This window comes from Macrosteles quadrilineatus, unplaced genomic scaffold, assembly GCF_028750875.1.
Source record: "Macrosteles quadrilineatus isolate MER2022 unplaced genomic scaffold, UCM_ALF_1.0 Scaffold_6__1_contigs__length_79288215, whole genome shotgun sequence".
NCBI lineage: Eukaryota > Metazoa > Arthropoda > Insecta > Hemiptera > Cicadellidae > Macrosteles > Macrosteles quadrilineatus.
In genome coordinates, this window is record NW_026542599.1 from 32,684,257 (window position 1) to 32,707,798 (window position 23,542).

The window sequence follows — 23,542 nt, forward strand, 5'->3', positions numbered from 1 at the left end:
TTAATTGTTCAAACAAGAATAAATGAAGATTTTATTTGATTTTAACTGTAGATTAAACAGGCATTCATATCAAGTTACTATGAATGTACAGGATTTGGTACTTTCATGTTAAAGGGAACCTTCATTATTATCGATCTGATTTCTGTCGATATATCGATCGATATTTTTGTTTCCCTTTACGATCCATGCCTTCTGTTTTAATATCTTCAAACACATTTAAATTACAAATTGACAAACTGATCTTGTTTAGGCAAAAATAGTATATTATATGGATCCAGAAATAAGTAAAACTGTTCTAAACTAACCTAACATAACTGACCAAACTTGCTGTAGGGGATTTGGAAATTTGGGATTTGGAAATGTTACAGCAAGTTTAGTTGGTTGGGTAAGTTTAGTTTAGAACAGTTTCATTTAAATATAATATTTTTATATTGTTTGTTGATCCTGAACAATATTATCTCGTTCATTAATATCGGTATATCGGATCAAAAAATAGAACATTAATGAATCGAAAACAATCATCGATATTAATGAATGTTCCCTTTAACAAAAAAGTACCAAGAATTTTAATTACAATTACAAAAAAGTTTAATTGACATTACCTTAAATATTATAAACTTTTTCCAAAATACATGAGCAAAATACTGGTAAACCTTTTGGCATACTAATAGGTATATTCATATTTAATGCAATATCTAATTAATCTCTTAACAACTGTCTAATAAAGATAAGACCAATCGGTTCTAAAAATTATTAAAGGAAGTATTTCAAACAATTTTTTAAGTTTCAAAACTAATTATGCAAGAAAGATTAGGAAAAGCAAATAGATCGGTCAATAGATGGGTAGGCCTGAGTATTCATTTCATAAGTTGTTGGAGATTCTGTCTTCCTCATTGCCTTTATTGCTATAATAAATATTAGTTTTTTTTAACTTTCCATTTAATAAAATTCTTAATTTAAATTTAACATTTAATTCGTAATTAATTTCATTTTAGTATAATAAAGGAAATTTACTGAAAAGATGATAGTTACCTATTCCCAGTTTGACAATTGAATGTAAATAGACGTTATTTAATAATGACGAACAATTGGTCGAAAAATACTAATAATTTTAAGAATGTGATGAACAATTTGACTAATAATAAAAATAGCATACGGACAAGTTTATTTTAAAGTGTTGGTTTTCAAACAACTAAAGTATTGATAGATTACTTTTAATCGTAAAATTTAATACTTAAACTTTTTTAAAGTAAAAACAGTACCCCAAAGATAAACGAATCATAATCATATTATGAAGACATATTAAAGCCATAAGTCCATTATAATTATGAGTTGTGTTAATTAATTGATAATAATAATAACAACTCATTACGGACAAGGTTATTTTAAGACAACTACTCTTCAAACATTGGTAGCAATGTGCACGTTATCGGTGAATATGGATGTGTTACCCATATTACCAATAAATTACACGTTACTACCAATGTTAGAAGATTAAGATATCTTCATTCGTATTTTAAACCCTTAGATTATTGCTGTACCGGTACTAATAAGATTTTTCAAATCTCTACAAATTGAATTTCTATAACATTTGTGTAGTATGAAAAAATATAAACAGTACTTTACGCTAAATATTGGTAGTAATATTGTTTATCTTAATATCAAACGAGTTTATCATATTTATACGTGTATCTGTTTGTAAAGTGTATATGGTATTTAGCTTAGCTGTTGAAAATAATAATTTAAACTAAGAGTATGACTCATATCTTCAGTACATATTCTTCAGTACATTTAGTGCACTGCGTTATTTTTTTCTAAATGTCTTACAAAATTCAATTACCTTATAAAAAGTACAGCGTTGTCCTCTAAGTGAAATCCTCAATCTTCAAAGTGAAAAAGCATCTGTTCGTAATGAAATGAAATATTAACATTGAAATAACGAGGGCGTATTTACATAAAAGTACACTATTTTCTTGACATTAATGATTATAAAGAGTAAACTCTGACAGAAACAGTAAATATATTCTCTCTACGTCATGGTAATCTATTTGGATTATTCTTCCTTTCCTCTTACATTCATTCCGACTCGTAATTTGTTTTAACTACTTCTTTATTACCTTAATTTACTTAGTAATCCTAAAAGAAATATTTTTCATTCACAAATCAAGTTTCCGCCTCTCGATGTATATAGTAGGTCATATAACGCAATATATGTGGATAATATTCACCACAATCGTTTTATTTGAAATCTCGATTAGTTTAACAATTCCATTATGCATGAAAATTATTTTTTTGACACACATAATTGAATAACATGTTTATTAAATCGTAAATACCTAGCCATGTTTTGAAGCTTGGGACGGAAAAAGTGGGTAATTTGGGGCATTTCGAAATAAAATTACTTTATAACAAGCTTTTCGTTTATACACGTCAATTAACATAAATAGTTTGCAACTGAAACTTCAAAAGATTTAGTGCAAAACACTTTTGATGATTTAAACAAATTGTTGTTAGCAGCACGCTTTGGCGAGAAACTGTTTGGACAAAATCTTGAGCGAGGCGAATTATCCCGGCTGATGGAGTCAATTTAACAGGGATTAGAGGCGCTCGAATACTTTACAGGATAAAGTAGGGTTAAAGTTGGCGAGACACCATTCACTAACTATTGTTTGCTGCGAGGGAAATAATTGTTTTGTAAAGTTTTGTTTAGTTTTATCAACTCTTTGTTTCTAAAATTGGTATATGGTTTCCACGCTATAACAATAGGTTATGCGTTTAATCACTTTAAAAATACCTATAGGCCTACCAGAAATGTATTTACTTTTGGTTCTTTGTTAGTGTGTAGAAAAAGTTACTGTCTTACATTGTCTCAAAAGTGATCAAATTCGTACTGTGTTTGTCAGATGAGGTAATAAAAAACTCAAGACCAACAAAGGGTCAGCTGACAGGCCATTAATGTAGCAGTAGAGGACAAAGGGTTACACAAACTACTAATTATCTTACACAATTCTTCACACAATCGCAGAATATGTGTGTACTTTATATCCTTTTCGTTTGAAAGAGATAGAAAATTCCAGGATGCCTCATAAACATGGAAATGCCTTAAACGATAAAATAAGTACTTTTAACAGTGTTATTTTTGCATTCATCTTCAGGCAAAATTGGGCCCAAAATATAGATTAGTAATAAGGTATTATGTTTCATTAGAGGTTTGGTTCGAAATATATCGTTTGTTTGGAATCTTGAAATACTCTTGTTTTGCCCTTAAATTATCAATTAAATATGAATTAACTAGCCTACATTTATTACTGAGTCTAGCTCAATAAATAGCTTAATGTGACACAAGTTGTAGTTTAACATATAAAGCCTTCTATAGTAGACGATTCTAAATCGTGTAAAAAAATTAACCTGCCTGGTATAGAGGCCATACGCAATTTCTTTTTCTTTATATTTTAGGGTTCATTCACATAAAAAAATAAACGGTATCAGCATTCTGACACATACTTTCTCCCATAAGTTTGTCAACAACCTTTATCATGTGTAAGTGGTGGAGTAAATATACGCAAATGGGATTTTTACAATTTTGTTCAGAATTTAAAGGACTAAAACATGCTAAATTTTTATCAAAATAGTTCGAGCCATTTTTGGGAAATCCGATTTTTCTGTTATTTTATGGGGGTTTTATGGGAAAATTACATAATTTACAATAACTTTTGAACCGTAATTTTTACAGAAATGGGATTTGTATAATTTTGTTTAGAATATAAAGGACTATAACATACTAAATTTGTATCAAAATCGTTCGGGCCATTTTTTGGAAAATCATATTTTTCCGTTATTTTATGGGGTTTTATGGGAAAACCCCCATTAAAAATTTCTAAAAAATTAAAAAAAAACTATCAAAACAGTATGGACTATAACATACTATGTTAAATCAAAACCGGATTTTTTCTGAAATCCTATTTTACGTTATTTTATGGGGTTTTTATGGGAAAATAACATATTTGACCATAACCTTTGAACCATAATTTTTACAGATATGGGATTTGTACCATTTTATTCAGAATTTAAAGGGCAACAACATACTAAATTTGTATCAAAATCGTTAGGGCCGTTTTTGAGAAAATCAGATTTTTCCGGTTTTTTATGGGTTTTTATGGGAAAATCCCCAATAAAAATAAAAATTTCAAAAAAATTAAAAAAAACGCCTGGAGATACCATGGATTAGAACCTACATACCAAATTTCATCGAAATCGGACCACAGGTGTGGTCTCTAGCTCTGTACACATCCAGACACACGCACACACACACACACACAGACATCACTTCGAAAACCACTTTTTTGGGTCCAGGAGGACCCAAAACGAATATATCCACTCAAAACTCAAACTCGAAAATTTTGACGAAAACAATATTTTCTCCATATACTATGGTATAGGGGGAGAAAGTAATAACAATAATGATTGCATAACTACAGATTAAGTGAAATATCTGTTTATAAGGCATTATTTCCAACACTCACTGCAATTCTTTTAACATACTTTATGTAATATATTTTGCCATAAAATATGAAAGATATCACATTAACAGTTACTAAGTTCAACCAAGCTATAGGTTTACCTATTGAAACCTGCGTTAGATAAAATTGCACCACTATAAACTATTTACATATATTCGCTAAATCATCGGTCTTTTGGTGTGTCAAGTAACTTAAACTAGTGTAACTAATGTCTGCAACCTTTAAGGTCTATGACTTGATTTAATTACACTTTAAAGCGTATTGTTAAACAGCTGATCACTATAATGAAACAGATACACTGCACGGTCACCACTTCAGCCTCAGTCTGCATTTTATGGTTCACCCGACCACTTGATGTTTGCACTTAACTGTTGTTACCAAATACAAGTTTAACTGTGTTAGCCGGTTTGGACTTGTTATTGCCACCTAGTAATGTTTAAAGTGTTAATTATGCTTTCGACGTAAATTATCCAACGTTTAGCAAAACAAACTTAACTAATTTAATAATTTATTTAGTATCCATCTATGTTTTAGAGCACCTGACCATGCAAAATTTTCCATTGGGTCTGTTCGTGTGGTAGTATTCTAGGTACTTTGGTATTATACTGACCACACCCAATAATTATAGCCGAACATAACTTAAGGGTAATTAGGTTAGCACGATTTTGTTATTTAAACCAATTAATATCTTATTTGGAAGTCGATTTATCTAATGGCCGGTATAATATCAATGTACCGTATTCTAAGCTATCTTGACTCTTACAAAACATGTTCAATGTTGGCGAAACATTCGATAATTCGTTTAGTTTATTTATGGCCTACAAATTCTAACAAGGGATTAAAATTATGAGAGTATGTTTCCAATGAATTTTGGATTTAATTAGCCACCAGGCAATATTTGTTCTGATCCGACTTTTGAAACGTTACTAATACATAGAATTTAAAATAGCAAATTGTGGCCATAAATATGATTCAAAACTATTTGTATCGTTTCAGTATCAACTCCTTCTTAGAATTTCAAATGTTTGTGTTTGTATCATGGGTAGGTTTTTGCATATAGTTAACTAAGATTATCAACTTTTACAAAGATTATTTCTCATAGTACATTAATCTGGGTTAGTGAAAAACACTATGAAGCTAGAATACGTTTGTTATAAGAATCTTGAATTCTTATATTAAAAGTTTACGTCGTGGTAATATTGAGGGAATATAATTTCTCTTCATTTTGTTGTAAGAGAATTTTACAACACCATTATTTTTAGCTTTTTTCACTGTCACCACGTTCACATTATTTTGGCGGTTGGGAAGTTCCCCAACCACCTTTTTGTATTTAATGTCTGTAGCCTTATCTGCTTTTAAGCTATTGTTTTAAAGGTAAGGGTCAAGAGAGTGCAGGGGCTAATTTTTCTTCCCCTATAACAAACTAAATATTCTAAACGAAGTATAGTGAGACACATCTTTTCAATAAATACTTACTAATATATTTACTCAAAAAAACTAAATTCAAATAACAGAAACTTAATTACATATGATTGGTGCAAAGCGAATAAGTTTAATACTAATAAGTTTGTTTAAGCAGTCCGCTTTGCCGATTATCTGATGAAACAAAATCTTGAGCGAGTTGAATTATCCCGGCTGATGGAGTCAATTTAACAGGGATTAGAGGCGCTCGGATACTTTACAGGATAAAGTAGGGTTAAAGTTGGCGAGACGCCGTTCACTAACTATTGTTTGCTTACGGGAAAATGATTGTTTTATGTTTATTCGTACAAGTTAAATAATTTTAATCAGAGCTCTTCCTTCATGATTGTTTATTCATTAATATTGTAATTTTAGGAAATACGAATAAAATCATTTATACAACTTATATACTGTAATAGGTAAAAAATATAACGTTTTATTACGTGAGTTGCACTATATTTAAAGGCTAATATTTAAAGGTCGGTCAAAAAGATTTGTATCCGTATAGGGATGTCCAGCTAAATACCTCCCAAACAAAAAATATTTGTTTGTGTAACTAGTGTTCGAAGTGGCACTTTGCACTCGTGTTACACATTATATTTTTCCTGCAGTTACTATAAAATATTTAATATATTTTTTATTAGTTACTATAAATCATTTAAATAATTAGTCAATCATGCACTATACAACACGTTTTAAGGTTAGAATACATCCAAGCATTGTAAGAAATGGGAAACGCTGCACCAGCTGATCGTAGTCGTAGTATCTTCAAGTGTTTCCAACTTATTTTCAAGTATACACGTATTACGTGACTAATAGTACACTGTTTGTGTTGTTTGGTTGGAATGCTGGAGTGCGGCAAAAAGAAATAGTGGGAAAAAAGTAAGTAAGTGCAGCAATTACGAACTTTATGTACTATAATCAGTGCAAGTAAGCCCGCTTTATCAGATGACTGTAGGAAAATACAATTGAATCCAAGCGCAAATATACAAATGTCGTTTTCTAATTCAATTTCATTTATTTCGTTACTAATAACTAAAATTTCATGGATCTTAAATTTGTTATATATAACGATTAGTTTTTTAAAGGTTACCTTGTGAACACCTTGAGTGTTCAGCCAAATGATTTTATTATGGCTTAGTAATGAAAACTATAAAAATAATTCTTAATATATGAATATATATTATGATGTTTGATTATTTTATTCAAAACAAAAGAAACTTATTCCTTCTCATAAAAAAACCTAGACACCTATTAAATACAAATTAATACAAAATATATGAGCACAACTCTTTTTTTTTTAAGGGAGAGGAGGGAAAATGCTTTTACGCACACAGGTAGCCAGCCTGTAGTGTGAGACTCCTGAATCTGTCACAGACTACTCACTAAAAAACCCCCTCTACTCTATTGGACACAGACCTGGAATTGTTTGTCACATTACTTCAAGTCAGGCCAACATGTTACTTAAGCCCTCAGGGCTCTCACCGTTTTTGGCATTTGGATACTTGATGACCTACACCGCATCCCGGTCAAGGTCGAGCTTCTTGGCGCGGAGAATACCCTGGATGTAATGTGACACACAGGTCCAATTGTCCTCACCCTCCGTCATCATCGGTATGACCGTGTCCACCGACAGCAGTCTACTAACTGTTGAGCCTCCAGGCGGGGCCTTTCCCAACGCTGGCAGTGGAAAAAGGTATGTTCCACGTCATCGGGAATGCCTGGGCAGTATATGAAATCGGGTGACGCGGCTTTGCCCATCCTGAACAGGTACGACCGGAAAAAGCCGTTACCCGTCAGAAATTGGGTGAGGTAGAAGTCCACCTCTCCGCACCGCCGATTAACCCAAGGTTGGACTTGCTTTATCAGTCGCCTGGTTCAGCGTCCCCGAGTCTCCTGTTCCCAGCTCTCCTGCCACAGCTGGTAGGTGCGGGTGCGTTCCTCTGTTCGTACCTGGTCCTCCCCACGGCGCTGATAAATTGCTTTTCTCTCCGCCGCTAAAAGTTTGACGGGGATGACTCCAGCAACCACCAGGACGGCAGGTTCGGACACTGTTCGGTAGGCGGATGCAACTCTTAGTGCTGCCTGACGCTGCACTCGGGCGAGCCGCATCCTATATACCTCCTTATTTAGAGCGTTTTTTTTTTTTTTTTTTTTTTTTTTGATAGGTAGGTGGAATGCGTTACGCACTTCCCGATACGTTGAGCGCTCCTCCTGGAGCGCCCGACGTGCCGGGGGAGTGTGGGACTCCTACGGGTGTCACCGTAGTTTACCCACTAAACCACCTACCCCCTCCCTGTCCTTGCTCCCGGGAGGGCGGTCGCAGCGTAGCAGGCTGGTGCTGTGCTGCTTGAAGATCTTGCTGGGGTTGTCATCTCTAGAAGGGGTCTCTCAGGCGGGGCGGCGGGTGACACGTCGTTCACCGCTGGTTCTGGGGGCTGGCTTCTCGAAGTACTCTCCTTCGTAGCTCAACCGAGGGTGGCCGCTCGTCGTGGGTCGTCTCTACGGCGGGTCGTCCAGGATGGCGACGGGCCGAGGTCTCCGGTCCTCTGCGATGTCGTGGCGGCTGCAGAGTTCCCTGATGTGGTCGAACGTCGACTCCGCAGCCTTCTGGAAGAGCTTCGCTGTCTTCGCCTTGGTGAAGTCCTCCAGCGTTGGAACTCCAGCCGACGCTTTTTCAATTCAATTCAATTCAATTCAAACATTCTTTATTCATAAATTTGCACAAAGGTACAACAAATAGTGTCAATGTTTACAAAAAGAAATAGTAATGACAATAATCCTATATATAAAAACAGTTACACTAATTTCGTCTAAATTAAAAGTAAATTAATTAATGTGTATGGAAGGTTCATTTTCTTATCAATTATTGATTTGATTTGTTACTCATCAATTACTCTAAACTCTGTGGTTTTCGAAAAAATTGGTTAAAGAGTATGGGGCTAATTTTACCAAATATTCCTTTAAGTCATTCTTGCATTTACTTAAGTTTTGTTCACCAAGAAATGACCTTGGTAAATGAAACAAAAATTTTGTTCCCATATATTTCGTTTTCTTTTTGAAAAATTCTAAATTATGTGGTTCTACCGGTCTATTTAATCTGGTGTTGTACGGGTGAACGTTGTTTACAAAATTTAGATTTTCAAGTTGTTTCACATACATTACAGTCTCTAAAATGTAGAGAGCATAAACCGTTAGGATTTTTGTGGAAGTAAATAAATGTTTAACAGATTTACCCCTTTTCAACTTAAACATAATTCTTAACGCATTTTTTTGTTTCCGCAAGATTTTATCTAAATTTTTCTGCGTTGTTGCTCCGTAAATGCTTATTCCGTAGGACAGGTGAGAATGAATTAAAGAATAATAAACTGTTTTTAATGTTTCTAATTTACAAAATTTAGCCATTTGTCTCAAGGCAGACAAACCTGTTGACATTTTGTTAACAACATGTTTTGTATGATCGTCCCAGCTCAGATTAGCATCAATGAAGAGTCCCAGAAATTTTGTAACTTCTACTTGGTCTAATTGATTGTCATCTAAATAGATTTCTGGTTTTAGTTTGACCCTCGCTTGTTTCGTACAAAAAGATATGAAAGTGGATTTACTTGAATTAAGAAGAAGGTTTTTACCATCAAGGAAATTTTTAATAATTGAGAGACTAATAAATGATGCAATTTCAATACTCTCCTTGGAATTCCCTGTCACAGTGATATTAGAGTCATCGGCATATAAACATACGTTACTGTTTACGGGTAGTAAGTCAGGTAGCCCTTTTATGTAACAAAGAAACAATAAAGGTCCTAAAATTGACCCCTGTGGTACTCCGTGTTTAATTTTTAAATTTTGAGAGTTAAACTTCCGGATATAGTTATAGTGATTTTTTGAATTGTTGAAGTTAATAGTGTGCTCAATTTCTACAAATTGCTCCCGATTTCCCAAATATGATTCAAACCATTTAGACTCTTTGCCAGTAATTCCTAAATTTTGCAATGCAATTAAGAGTTTTTTGTGTGACACACTGTCAAAAGCCCTAGTCAAGTCAAGAAATATACCAACCACTTTTTGCCCTTTATCTACTGAATCTATTATTGACTGAATGAATTCTATCCCAGCTGATATGGTGGATTTTCCTTTTTGGAAACCGTGCTGCTCTTTATCCAACAAATTGTTTATGGTTAAATAATCTACTAATTGAGAGTAAACTACTTTCTCGTATATTTTAGAAAAAATTGGGAGAAGCGATACCGGACGATAACACGATGGGTCATTTAAGTCACCTTTCTTAAAAATTGGTATAACCCTTGCAATCTTTAGTTTATTTGGAAAAATACTTGATATTAAAGAGGAATTTATTAAATGTACAAGTGGTTTTAAAATACTAGGAAGAGTTTTTTTTATGATATCAATGGAAATTTCGTCATATCCTGTTGAAAATTTATTTTCAAAAGAAATAATTATTTTCTTTACGTCTTGATTCTTTACTTCTTTACGCTCTGATGGTGGTGTTCCTGACGAACCAGGGCTGGCGGGTGATCCGGCGCAGTGTCTTCGACTGGACGGCTTCCAGTCTCCTCCTGTTGGTCCTGCTGGCGAGGGCCCACCAGGCCTCCGAAGCGTACATCATGCAGGAGCGTGCGATGAGAAGAAACACGGTGATCTTCGTCTTCAGCGTCAGAGGGCTTCTCTTGTTGAGGAGTGGCCACAGCAGTCCGAGAATGCCGGTAGCCTCAGCGACCTTCCTGTTCACATGATGCCGGAAGCGAAGCTTCGAGTCCAACGTGACGCCCAGGTACTTGACCGTAGGTCTCCACGGGATCGGTGTTGCGTCCAGCATCACTGCGGCAGGTTGGCCACGTCGTCTATTCCGGCGCTTCCCGAAGTAGATGGCGGTGCTCTTGGCGGCGTTCACCTTGATGCGCCACTTCTCAAGCCATGGGGACAGGACATCCAACTGTCTCTGCATGACTCTGGAGGCTTGGTCAAGGCGGAAGCTCCTGCATGTCAGTAGCGCGTCATCGGCGTAGAGGGACAGCGTTACACCTGGAACAGTAGGCAAGTCATTAGTATAAACTAAGTACAATACCGGGCCCAAGACGCTGCCCTGAGGGACACCAGCTCGGACCGGCCTAACCGTGGAGAGACGTCCCTCGACGCTCGTCTGGAAGAACCGGTTCTCGAGGTAGGAGCGGAGCAGGTGGATTGCGGAGTCTGGGAGTCCAGTGTCCGAGAGCTTGAAGAGGAGGCCCTCGTGCCACACCTTGTCGAAGGCCTTGCTGACGTCCAGGAGAACTGCAGTGGTGCACAGGTCGAGGTTGTAGTTGTCTACCAGCGTGTTCATCACCCGGATCAGCTGTTGAGTGGTCGAGTGCCCCCGGCGGAAGCCAAACTGCTCTGGTCTGATGGATCCCTGGAGAGCGTCTGAGAGTCGAGTGAGGAGAAATCTCTCGAACATCTTGGAGACGATCGGGAGCAGGGAGATGGGGCGGTGGTTCTCGGGGATGAGATGGTCTTTGCCGGGTTTCGGGATCATGATGACCTTTGCAGATTTCCAGCAGGCCGGGAAGTGGCATAACCTGAGAACAGAATTAAACAGGTTTAGAAGGTGCGTAGCAAAGATGTTTTGGGCAGATTGCAGTGCCCACCAATCCTGTCTAGTCCGGGAGCCTTTTTGGGTTTCAAGGATCGGATCGCCGCCTTCACTTCTGCCTCCGTGAAGGGCTCGATGCTGTCCTCTGGTGGCTCGTGGAAGAAGTCCTCCATGAAGTGCCCCACCCGGATGTCGGTCTGTGGGTCGCTGATGTTGTTTGTCTGGAACTGGGCTTCCATCGAGTCGGCGAACGCTTCTGCCCTGGCGTCAGCTGTGTGTACCAGGCCAAGTCGGCCCAGGAGTGGGTGCACCGCAGTCTTGACGCCCCGGAGCTGTTTCGCCGCACTCCAGACGCTGCCTCCCTCGACGTTCAGCGTGGAAAGGTAGTCGTCCCAAGTCTCCGTCCTGAAGTCGTCGACCATCTGCTTGACGACTCGGTTCTGTCGGTTGAGCTGCCGTCGTGCCTCCGGGTGTCGTGTGTTTCTCCACTGGACTCGAAGTCTGTTTCTCCTCCTGATGTGCTCACGAATGCGGCGGGGAAGGCCTGAGTGATGCTGTCTAGGAGGAACAGGAACAGACGAGTCTGAAACAGCGGAAACAAGGGATGAGTGAAAACTGTCAGTGAATTCGTCAAGTTCAGCTGCGTTGGTGGGTTCCCTTGGGGCCTCCAGTCGTTCCTCAACCAGCTGTTTGAACTTCTCCCAGTCCGTCCTCATTGCCGCCGTCCTGAGTGGGAGGGCCCGTGTCGGCGTCGTGTCGACGAGCAGGAGAACTGGTAGGTGGTCGGAAGACAGGTCGTGCAATGCTTCGATGTCCACGTGGAAGGGGAGGTCCTTGTGCAAGGCTAGGTCGAGCACGTCCGGCCGTTGGCGCTGGACACTGGGGTAGAAGGTGGGCTCGGTCGGTGCAATGGCAGTGGCGTCAGCTCTCTGGTCAATGTAGGCCCGTAGAAGCTGTCCTCTCTGGTTTGCCCGCATCGAGTTCCACGAACGGTGCTTGGCGTTCAGGTCACCTGCAACAATAACGGGACTTGGGTGGTCAAACAGTAAATCAAAGGGTGCTGGGTCGAACACCGCTCCTGGCGCCAGGTACCCGGCGACCACGAGAATCTCATACCCCGCGGCGTGTATGAACACACCGGTGGCTTCGAGACCTCCCGCGGCCATGCCGTGTATCCTGTGGACAAGGCGGCGATTTACCAAAACCATCGTTCCTCCTCCTGGGTTTCCGCGGCCTCTGGGCGGTCTGTCCGTCCTGTGGACTGCGTAGCCAGGGACCTTGAACTGGTGTCGGGGCTGGAGGTGCGTCTCACTGATGAGTGCGACGTCAACGTTCTTGTCTCGGAGGAAGAAGAGAAGCTCGTTCCTTCGTTGCAGCACGCTGCGGGCGTTCCACGCTACGATGCGGAGGAGACTATCCATCATGAAGGAGGGTGAGAAGGCTCTGGAGGAAGTCGGCGATCAACTCAGCGGGGCTCTTGTCCTTGGCTGCGATCAGAGCTGGGATGGCCTTTGTCATCCAGCCGATCAGCTTTTGGACGGTGATCACGCCTGTGGGCTCGTTGGAGGCAGTCTTTCTGGGTGGTGGATCCGCCGAGACGGAGGGCGGAGGGTCCGCTGCGCTGGTGGATGGTGGTCGGGTGTTGGCCGCTCGGGTCACAGCAGGGCGTTGCGGTAGCGGCACTGGGGCTGAGAGCTCAGGGAAGAGTGGTCTGGCATAGGCACGGTTTGGCCCAAGTGGGTTGTCCTCTGTGTCCATGCCACTCTCGTCTCCGTCGGCTTCGGAACCTGCAACAACAAGGGAAGAACGGTTAGTTTTGTTTCGTGGTTGGCGCTTTCGGCGCTGTTTGCGCCTCGATGGTTCAGGGTGTTGGGCTGCCTCAGTTACCCGAAACTTGGGAGGGGGAGGTGGTGGAGCCATTGAGGCAGGAGGGATGGTCTGGGTATTAGGAGGGACGTTTTGGTTTTGAGGAGGGTTTTTCTGCTTACGACCGGTGACGTCAGCGAATGAACCTCTGTTCGTCCCTGCTGGTTTGAGTGGGCGTGGAGCCTGCGTTGTCGGCTGCCTTGCAGGTGGGCGCTGGGTGGACGGGCGAGTGTTGGGGTTTGCTGCGGCAGCCTCCTTTCTCATCTTCGCCGCCATCGCTGCTTTGTGAGTAGGGCAGCCCTTCCAACTGGCGACGTGGCAGCCGTTGCAGTTGCAGCACTTCGGTGGCTCCTCGTTCGGCTTGGGGCACTGTTTCGCGTCGTGGGGACCAGCACACTTGACGCACCTGTAAGCAAGATTACAGTTTAGTGAAGAATGACTGTAACGCTGGCAACGGAAGCATTGGGGGAGGCCACGGCGCGGCTCAAAGGGTGTCATCGATACTCTGACACCCATCAAGTGAGTCAGCGACCATAGCTTCGCCCAGGTTCCGGTCCTCTGCACAGTGACAAAAAACGAATTTACAGGAAATGACTCTCCATTTTGGCGGCGTGGCATTGGGGCGACATAGGTGGGAGAGAACCCCTCCGCTCGTAGCTCGGCCTTGATCACCTCGACGTCCGTCAAGTGGTGGAGTCCCCTCAGCGTCGCCTTGACCAGGACGTCGGCCTCCATGGCGAACGTGTGGAATTCCACTCTCTTGAGGGCGAGGTACTTCTGCGCTCGACGGAAGTCGTCCGTTGTCTCGCAGATCAGGTGCAGGCGGTCACCGGCGAACTTGGCGTCGAACTTGATGTCCTCGTCGCGCAGCTGCATCAGGAACAGCGGCCACGTTGAGGTGACCTCAGCCGGTGAAATGACGATGGGCGGGATCCTCATCTTGGGAGGGCTGGCAGCAGGGCGTTGTGTCACAGTGGATGTCGAGGTGTCAGACTCGCCACCAGACTGACCTCGCCTCCTCTTCTTCGGCTTGACGGACGTGAAGGTGCCTTCATCTGCGTCCTCGGTCATCTCGATCTCGTCTTCACTGGCCATCCTGTGAAAAACACATGGACAGTATCAGAGACAGACAGACAAAAAGGTACTTGAGGGCGAGGTTTGGGTGGGCCGTGGGCTTTGATTACCGTAGCAAGGCAGCAGGTACCAATAAATTGGAGACCAGACTCACACCGAGCAGGTTATCGCCAACCAGGGCTGTGGGGAGGTCGTGGAGGCGGGCCTGCACGCAGGTTATCACACCTAGTCCACTAGAGGGGGTTCGGTAAGGTAAGCGTGGGGGTGGGCCTGAATTAACAGGGAAGTCACCGAGTCCACAGGGTAAGCCGTAGGTTTGGTTTCCGTAGCAAGGCAGCAGGTACCAATAAATTGGAGACCAGGCTTACGCCGAGCAGGTATACCTCACCAGGGCTGTGGGAAAGTCGTGGAGGCGGGCCTGCACGCAGGTTATCACACCTAGTCCACTAGAAGGTGTTTTGGTAAGGTAGGGTAAGCGTGGAGGTGGGCCTGAATTAACAGGGAAGTCACCTAGTCCACAGGGTAGGCCGCAGGTTTGGTTCCGTAGCAAGGCAGAAGGTACCAATAAATTGGAGACCAGACTTACGCCGAACAGGTACCTACACCAGGGCTTTGGGGGAAATGGGCGAGAGTCAGGTATTTGTAGAATAATTACCACCCGCTGCGAGGTCCGTCTGGTCAGGCGTTGTCGGCAGGCGGGACTGGTCAGGGCCGGGGAGGCGGTCGGCTTGGCTCTAGCGGCTGGGCTGCGACGGGCGCTCGGCTGTCAGGCCGGGCGGTCGGGGCAGCTGCTGGGCTGGGCGAAACTCGGCTGTCAGGCCGGGCGGTGGGGCAGGGCAGGCGCTCGGCTGTCTGGCCGGGCTGGGTGTCGGACGATCGCTGGTGCTAGCACTCTCGATGTCCTTGAAGTGGAGTTGGATGTTCTAAGAGCGAAGAGGAGCACAGGTGTTCACCCTTGGGAGTCTCGGAGTAGAATGCGTATAATAAATTGCTTTTCTCTCCGCCGCTAAAAGTTTGACGGGGATGACTCCAACAATCACCAGGACGGCGGGCTCGGACACTGTTCGGTAGGCAGATGCTACCCTCAGTGCTGCCTGACGCTGCACTCGGGCGAGCCGCATCCTGTATGCCTCCTTATTTAGTGCGTCTGCCCACACCTCCGCACGGAAAAAAGTACGGACTGTACAGAAGACATTAACAACCTTCTACGGCTGGACCGAGGCCCTCCGACATTGGCTATCAACCGGCTTAGAGAGGAGACCACCCTAGCGGCCTTGTCCGCCGTACGGAAGATCTGATCCCGCCAGCTAAGCTTGCTGTCCACCATAATCCCCCACACAACTCTTGATACATGTTTATTTCTTAGTAATAAATGTAAATATTGAATTATTTACAATATGAAATTATTCCAGTCATATGATCAATATTAAAATAAAAGATATATTTTTGGAATATATTACAACACCCAAAAACTCTAAACTAGGGAGATAAAGAAATTACAATATCTAAAAATGTAATTTATATAGTTATATGTCTCAGTTTATATTATCTTTTATGTTGAAGAAATATTATAAGAACCAAACATATTTGGAAAACAGAATGAGTTTCAGGATGAACACCCCCCATAAAGTCTGTGAACTTCAAAACCACACTAAGCATCCGAGTGTTTATGATACATTATTGGACGTCAAGCCTCTACTTGGGTGACATGATGTAACATTTGACACATCTTGGTTACTTGAATCTCAATCAGAGTTTTTAAATTCCTAAAATACTATATTGAAAACAATATTCAAAAACGCATAGCATTTAAACTACTACCTATTACCTAAAATGATAATCTAAACTAATTATTTGCAGATATAAACATAATTTAAATTAATTTAGCAATACAACTTTAATGATTTTAATTTACTGTAGGCCTATTTAAAATTTTATAAAATTAAATAATTGTATTATTACGAACCAAATGTTGTAGGTTTTGCTACAATAGGTCACTAGGCCGAAAGTAGTGAGGGATATATGAATAACCTAACCCCCCCCCCCCCCCACAACCACAAAAGAATTTTGTAGGCATTGCAGAGGAATATATTGTCTTAAAGGCACTTCTGTGATTATGTTTATTAAAGTAAACTGCAGAATCCGTAGTAACCCTATGTGTATTGTTAAAGAATAAGACTCACAAAACACAACCTCTTATAATCTGAGTCAGTCAGTGCTTACAGCCTTATGCGAGCCTGTAATTATTTTGGCTGTTGACATTTATTTACAGTACTATGAATTAGACTGTGCTATTATACAAACAGTTTAGTGAAACCGATTTTTCCATAAAGTTATAAATATACAAACATATAAAGTCAACACGTATTGCAAGATGTGGTGCGTCAAAGTATACTAATGAAATATACAGTGAGCAGCTGCACAAGAATATGTCTGGATATAAATCCATTACAATACCAGATGTTTGTATTGTAATGTAGGCGTATTCAGAGCTATAATTTCTTTCAATCAGTTTGAATGACACTGCAGTGGAATTGAGATGAATATTATTATCTTACCAAATAATCTCTGCAGGTTTGTAAACACTTTTTTCTTATATTTACCTTTAGAAAAGATCACTTATACCTTAGAGCTGTAGAAAAATTTGTTCTAGGCTACCGTGGCTACTACAAAATATGGTGTATTTGATATATTTCTACATTCGGTCATATTGCAGGTACATAATTAGAAGAAAATTAGTGTCAGGAAGACCATCGTCATACCAAAATCATTTTAATGTGTGAGATTTAAAAATGTGAAAGTAAATAATAATAAGTGATATAACATTATTATGAAGATTATAGGACTTTCTAGCTTAAATACTCAAAACTATCTAGGAGCAATGACGCAAAGCAATTGTCATTAAATTAATCCTTTTTTTTTTAAAACAGGTTTAATTCATTTGTATGAAGATATTTACAACATTCGATAAATGTATTTTATCATTTTGTTTTGTGGTTAATACATAATCAGTCTTACGTCGTCTCAAGAATGATCACTTCGCCCTGTGATTGTCAGACGAGGTAACAGACTCTACTCAATACCAACAAAGGCTCAACTGACAGGCCATTAATGTAGCAGTAGAGGACAAAGGGTTACACAAACTACTCATTGTCTCTCAAACGTACCGATTACAGAAGAGATTTATTTTTTTAACTAGCGGATATTGAATGTAAATTATCACATGACCTCCTCCTTTTTTATGTGATTTATTAATTGTTGTATTAGAAAATAAATGAACAGAGTATAAATGATACTCGCAAAATGTGTAGACAATTTAATTAACTTGTTCGTTCAATTATAAAATATTTTCAAGGTCTCTGGATCCTTATAATCTCCATGAATGTAATCTCTCCTGACAGTTTGACTAAAATCCCCTGAGTGATCATTTATTTTTACGTTATGTTAAATACTTAAAATAATTCAAATTACAATTACAATGTTAAAATACCAGTTTGTAGAAACATTTATAGTTCTGCTACTTTTGTTGGATAAAAACATTTTTGTTTGGTTTATTGTATACATTGTTATATTTTTTATACATTGTTATATTTTTCTTAAATATTGTTTTATACTCCTCTGTTAATTATTAAATTTTTATAATATTTTTTGTAACTACTTAATGTAAAATGGTGTTTGCCGTTGGTGTTTAATAAATAAATAAAAAAATCTAAAAAAAACATTTATTGATGTTATATATTTTTTCGTTTTCTTTTTACCATAAAAAAGAACAACGTTTACGATATTGTTTTCAAAATAACGATTTGCTCATGGCATGTTGAGAGAATGAGTTAATCAAACTTTAAAGATTAGTACTTTAAGTCAAATAGTAAATAAACTGTACCTGATGAAATAAATGCACACGTCGTGTAAATTCACTGCAGCATACAATCCTATCACACATTCACTGGCTTAAGCCTGCATTGCAATATGGTGATGGAAAAGGCTTGATTTAAACATAGTGTCTGAAATTGTTGTGTACATATTATTATGCCAAAACATTTTTGTTAGTTTTGGAATTAATAAAAAATTCCTTGTTTTTTAAAACCCAACATAATTAAATTCGTTAGTATTTTTAAATTGGTCTTTTCCATCGTGTGTTGTGTTTCTACACAACGTTTCTGGAGGTGGTTCAATTCCTCCAGTTATCAAGTGGAAAATTATAATTCTACATTAATTGCCAGAATAATAGAATGATAGTATACTAGTATATATACATACATAGCCTATACATATATATATATATATATATACATATTTATCCGTGACTGGAATATGAATTATATAGAACGAATAGTTAACATGGTCTGTTCAGTTTATTCTATCATCAAAGACTGAAAGAAGTAGACTGATACGTTATCCTGCCATTACTTTTTATTTGTAACTAAACCTTACTTATTTGTAGAAACCTGAATAATCAAAATGAAATTATATACCTTTAAATAAACATATTATGTATACAATTGACAAATTTAAATTACAAGTAATATTATTTTTTTTACATCACATAAAAAGTTATGTATCTACATTTCTGCTTATAAATGAACATTACATATACATGTTTAACAGTAGAGTAATACAAATCTTGAAGCGAAACTATTATATTTATAAACTTAATTTCGCTGGGATTTATGATTAACTTAAAAATAGCAACGGCTAGAAGGGTTTTACTGTTTATTGATTTTGAAATGTGTAATGAATTTAGAAACAGAAATAAAACCACTTTTATTCATTTATTGAAATCAAGCCTCTACATAGTCGCCATTATTATGATAATCCACTTATTTTTGCCTAAAGGAATTCTAACAAGGGAGCATTGCATTATTACGATTGATTGTAGCAACTTAGAACTGTAATTCCATGATCACTTCAACAATTGAGGCTAGAGTAAAATGTAACAGTGTACGAAAACCACAGGGTATAGACATAGTAAATATTTAACATTTTTACCTTTATGTGTCCATGTAATACGTAAACACACAACACTCAAGCATGCATTGTTATGCATCCTGGCATTTGTTCAAAATGGCGTCCATCCAAACATAACCAGCAAATGTTGAGGAAGAGGCGATAAACTAAATAAACAAATTTATTGGTCAGTAATTATATTGTCTAGCCTCTAGCCTAATCTTTTGATTTTCAGTCATTCATTTTCACTTTTTGTGTAAGTTGAATAATAGGATGCTTTCTATGTAAGCCTAACAACATTTTACTTAACAAATACTGTATGACAAAACGCAGCATTTGCGTGAATCTGTTTTTATTTATGTTTTCTAATATCCCCTTTATTGTAACTACTATCACTATTATTTGTAAAAGGCAGTTTTGAATATGCGTGTTAAATACTGATACTTATATAACCAAAGCAATTGTAAAATGTTAGTTCATTAAGTGGATACAATATGTACGAATTAGGTCATCAATTTAATTTTACAATGTAAATACAAACAAACATTAGACAATCTATTCAACACGAGAATAATAAGTAAATTCAATAACCATTTTAACATGGGTTAGTTACACTCCATCAAGTGCACTAACATACAAAAACTTTTAAAAAGTTTAACTAAAAACGATTTGGAATGTCTATTGGATGAACTCTTTTGAGCCTATATGTAGCTTCACTATTGTCGAGGAGGTTAACAGCCAGGAAATTTGGATGGGTTTCTAATTTTCTTTGGTATTTTTCACTTCGTTTCTTTATTTCTTCTTTAACATGGGGTAATTTCGTATCTTGATGAATTACTTTATTTGTGACAAACCAAGGTGCTTGTAAAATTTTTCTCAGTGTTTTCGATTGAAACCTTTGAACTATTTCTATGTTTGAGTTGGAAGTGGTTCCCCAGAGTTGGATACCGTAGGTCCAAATAGGTTTCAATATAATTTTGTATAAAAGTAATTTATTTTCAACAGATAATTTTGAATTTCGACCAATGAGCCAATTTAGTTTGTTTGTTTTTAAATTTAAATGAAGTCGTTTGTTCCAAATGTGTGAATGCCATGTAAGCCGTCTGTTGAGATGCATACCAAGGTACTTAACTTCGTTGGATTGTGGAAGCATGACATTATTCAATGTTACTGGGGGACAAGTTCTTGTAGACATAGTAAATGTAACTTGAACGGATTTTGTTTCATTTACTTTAATTTTCCAATTCTGTAGCCACTGAGACAAATCGTCTAATGCAGCCTGAAGGTTTGATGATGCCAGAATAGGATCCTGATTTGATGATAAAAAAGCAGTGTCATCTGCAAATGTTGCAACCGTAATACCCTGAGTACTTGGAAGGTCATAAGTGAACAAAATATACAAAATAGGTCCAAGAACACTGCCTTGTGGTACACCTGATTCAATTTCATGCACATCTGTAACTATATCTTGATATTTAATTTGAAAAAAGCGTTTGGACAAATACGATTTCAACACTCCATAGTATGTATGGGGTAACAAAGTTTTAATTTTGAACAATAATCCTGTGTGCCAGACTTTATCAAACGCCTGGGCTACGTCCAAAAAAGCAGATGAACAAAAACGTTTATTTTCAAGATCTTCCTTGATTACATTCACTATTCTATGCACTTGCTCAATGGTAGAATGCCTTCGGCGGAATCCAAACTGATGGGAAGGCAACAATTCTTTTTCATCAATTATAATTTGGAGTCTTTTTAAGAAAAGTTTTTCAAAAACTTTGGAAACCACAGGAAGAAGAGATATAGGCCGATACGAGGATTTAAAGGTTTACCAGGTTTCGGAATAACTACAATTTGTGAAACCTTCCACTGTATTGGGAAGTATTCAAGGCGTAAAACTGCATTGAAAAGTACTGTAAGGAAAACTATTCCTTTTCTAGGAAGCTCTTTCAACACTTTACCTGTTATCAGATCATAACCGGGGGCTTTTTTGCCGTTTAAATCGTCTTTTATTTCTTTAGCTACTTCAGATGGTGTGAACAATTTTATTGGTAAATCAAGTTGATTTGGAGAATCGAGGAATTCCAAAATTTCTTGCTCAACATTTGAATTAATATTATATGGCTTGAACACTTCCTTGAAGTATGAAGCAAATACATCTGCTTTCTCGATGTTGTTTTTGGCCCAAGAACCGTCTTCTTTTAGAATAGGTGGAATGAAAATTTGTGGACGTTTTAAGTTTTTTGTAACTTTCCAAAGGGAGTAGTCACTAGCTTCAGATGGAGAAAGGTTTGATGTGAAATCTTGAAATCTGTCATTGTTTAATTTAAACAGTAACCTTTTCAGTTGTTGAGTGGCCCTGTTTAGATTTCTTTTATCCGTCTGGTCTCTAGAGTTTTGCCATATTCTACGGAGTCTGCGTTTTTCGGCTATTTTCCTATTAATTTCAATTGGATAGTGTATTCCTGATTTTAAATTATGTTTATTCTGGTCTGGAGTTGCTCTCCAGGCGGAGTCTTGAACTGTTTTGTTGAAATGTTCAACAGCAAGATTTAAATCTTCTTCGCTCTTCAAACACACAGAAATCTTTAAATTTTGATCCATTAATTCACGAAAATAATTCCAATCTGTATTTTTGTTGCACAAATGTGGTGGAATAGGTTTGAATATAATATTTGAAGCGATCGTTAAAATTACAGGTGAGTGGTCTGAGGAAAGGTCCAGAGATTGCTCGATTGTCACAAAATCTCGGGATACACCTTTTGTAACAAAAAAATAAAGAAGGTCTGGTATTTTTTGACGATCAGAGGGCCAATATGTCGGTTCGCCTGTCGATAGAATATCAAGGTTCCGTTCTTGGATTGACTGCAATAGTTGTCGACCCCTAGGAGTTGCCAGACGGGAGCCCCATGTAGGATGTTTGGCATTGTAGTCTCCTCCTGACAAAAATTTACAGCCTAAAGTGAAGAAGAAATCATTAAACTGTTGGCGTGTAATGTTGTGTCTAGGTGGACAGTAAATAGAACTTTTAGTAAGTGGGCCTGTCTCAAACTCCACTACAACAGATGAACTTTGGATGAAATCGAACTGATATTTTGGCAATTCATGGTGCTTGATATGACTTTTAATCAAGATAGCACAACCTCCATGAGCTCTATTGCTAGGATGGTTAGTGTTGTATGGACTGAAATTTGGAATTTTACAAAAGTTTAAATCAGTAAAGTGAGTTTCAGAAATAAGAATAATGTCCAACTTATGTTTAGCAATGAACAGTTTTAATTCTTGGCATCGCTGTGCCAAGCCGTTAGCATTCCACAAGGCTATTTTCAAGGTTTTCACCATTAATTGAGCTTTTTAAGAACAGTTGTAAGTAGGTCAAGTAAGGAACCTATTTGTTGAGATTGTTGCATAAACAGTTTTTCAAACCGATCAAAGAATGAAGTTGTTGTATTTGTTAAATGATATTTGAGAAAAATCACATTTAAAACGAGGCACAAATCATTAAAACGTAAGCATGATATTTAAATAGCTGATATCATACATAGCTTAGTTATACTGTAGAATATTGCTCTAATTCCTGTGATAATTACAATATACTAGAAACTTAAAAATTTCAATTGTATAATAAAAACAATAATTGAACATGTTTGCTGGCACAGACGAAAATAATGTAAGAAATAATCGTACAAATTTACTGTCGTATTATGATCGTAAATATTTAAAATCTTATAAGAAAATAGAACCATCAAAAACTTGAGAATTTTCGTAACATTTTTGTTACGATTAACATACTTTGTAGTGGTTGATCTACTTTAATATTGTTCTTTTAAATACAACCAGCCTGGAGCGTCTAACTAACAAAGCAACTAAGTATAGTAGTAATATAACCAATAATAGTAGTAAATCTCAAACATATTACAGGTATACTACCGCCATCTGCCAAGCGTATAATTGTTTTTCTGATGATATAAATTTAGACGGATTATTGCAAAGATATACGTTGCCAGGTGTTGAGACTGCAGTACATTAGGTTTAGGTTTGAAACTGGATTTATATTTAAAGGCAACGTCTATAAAAACCGTGCAAT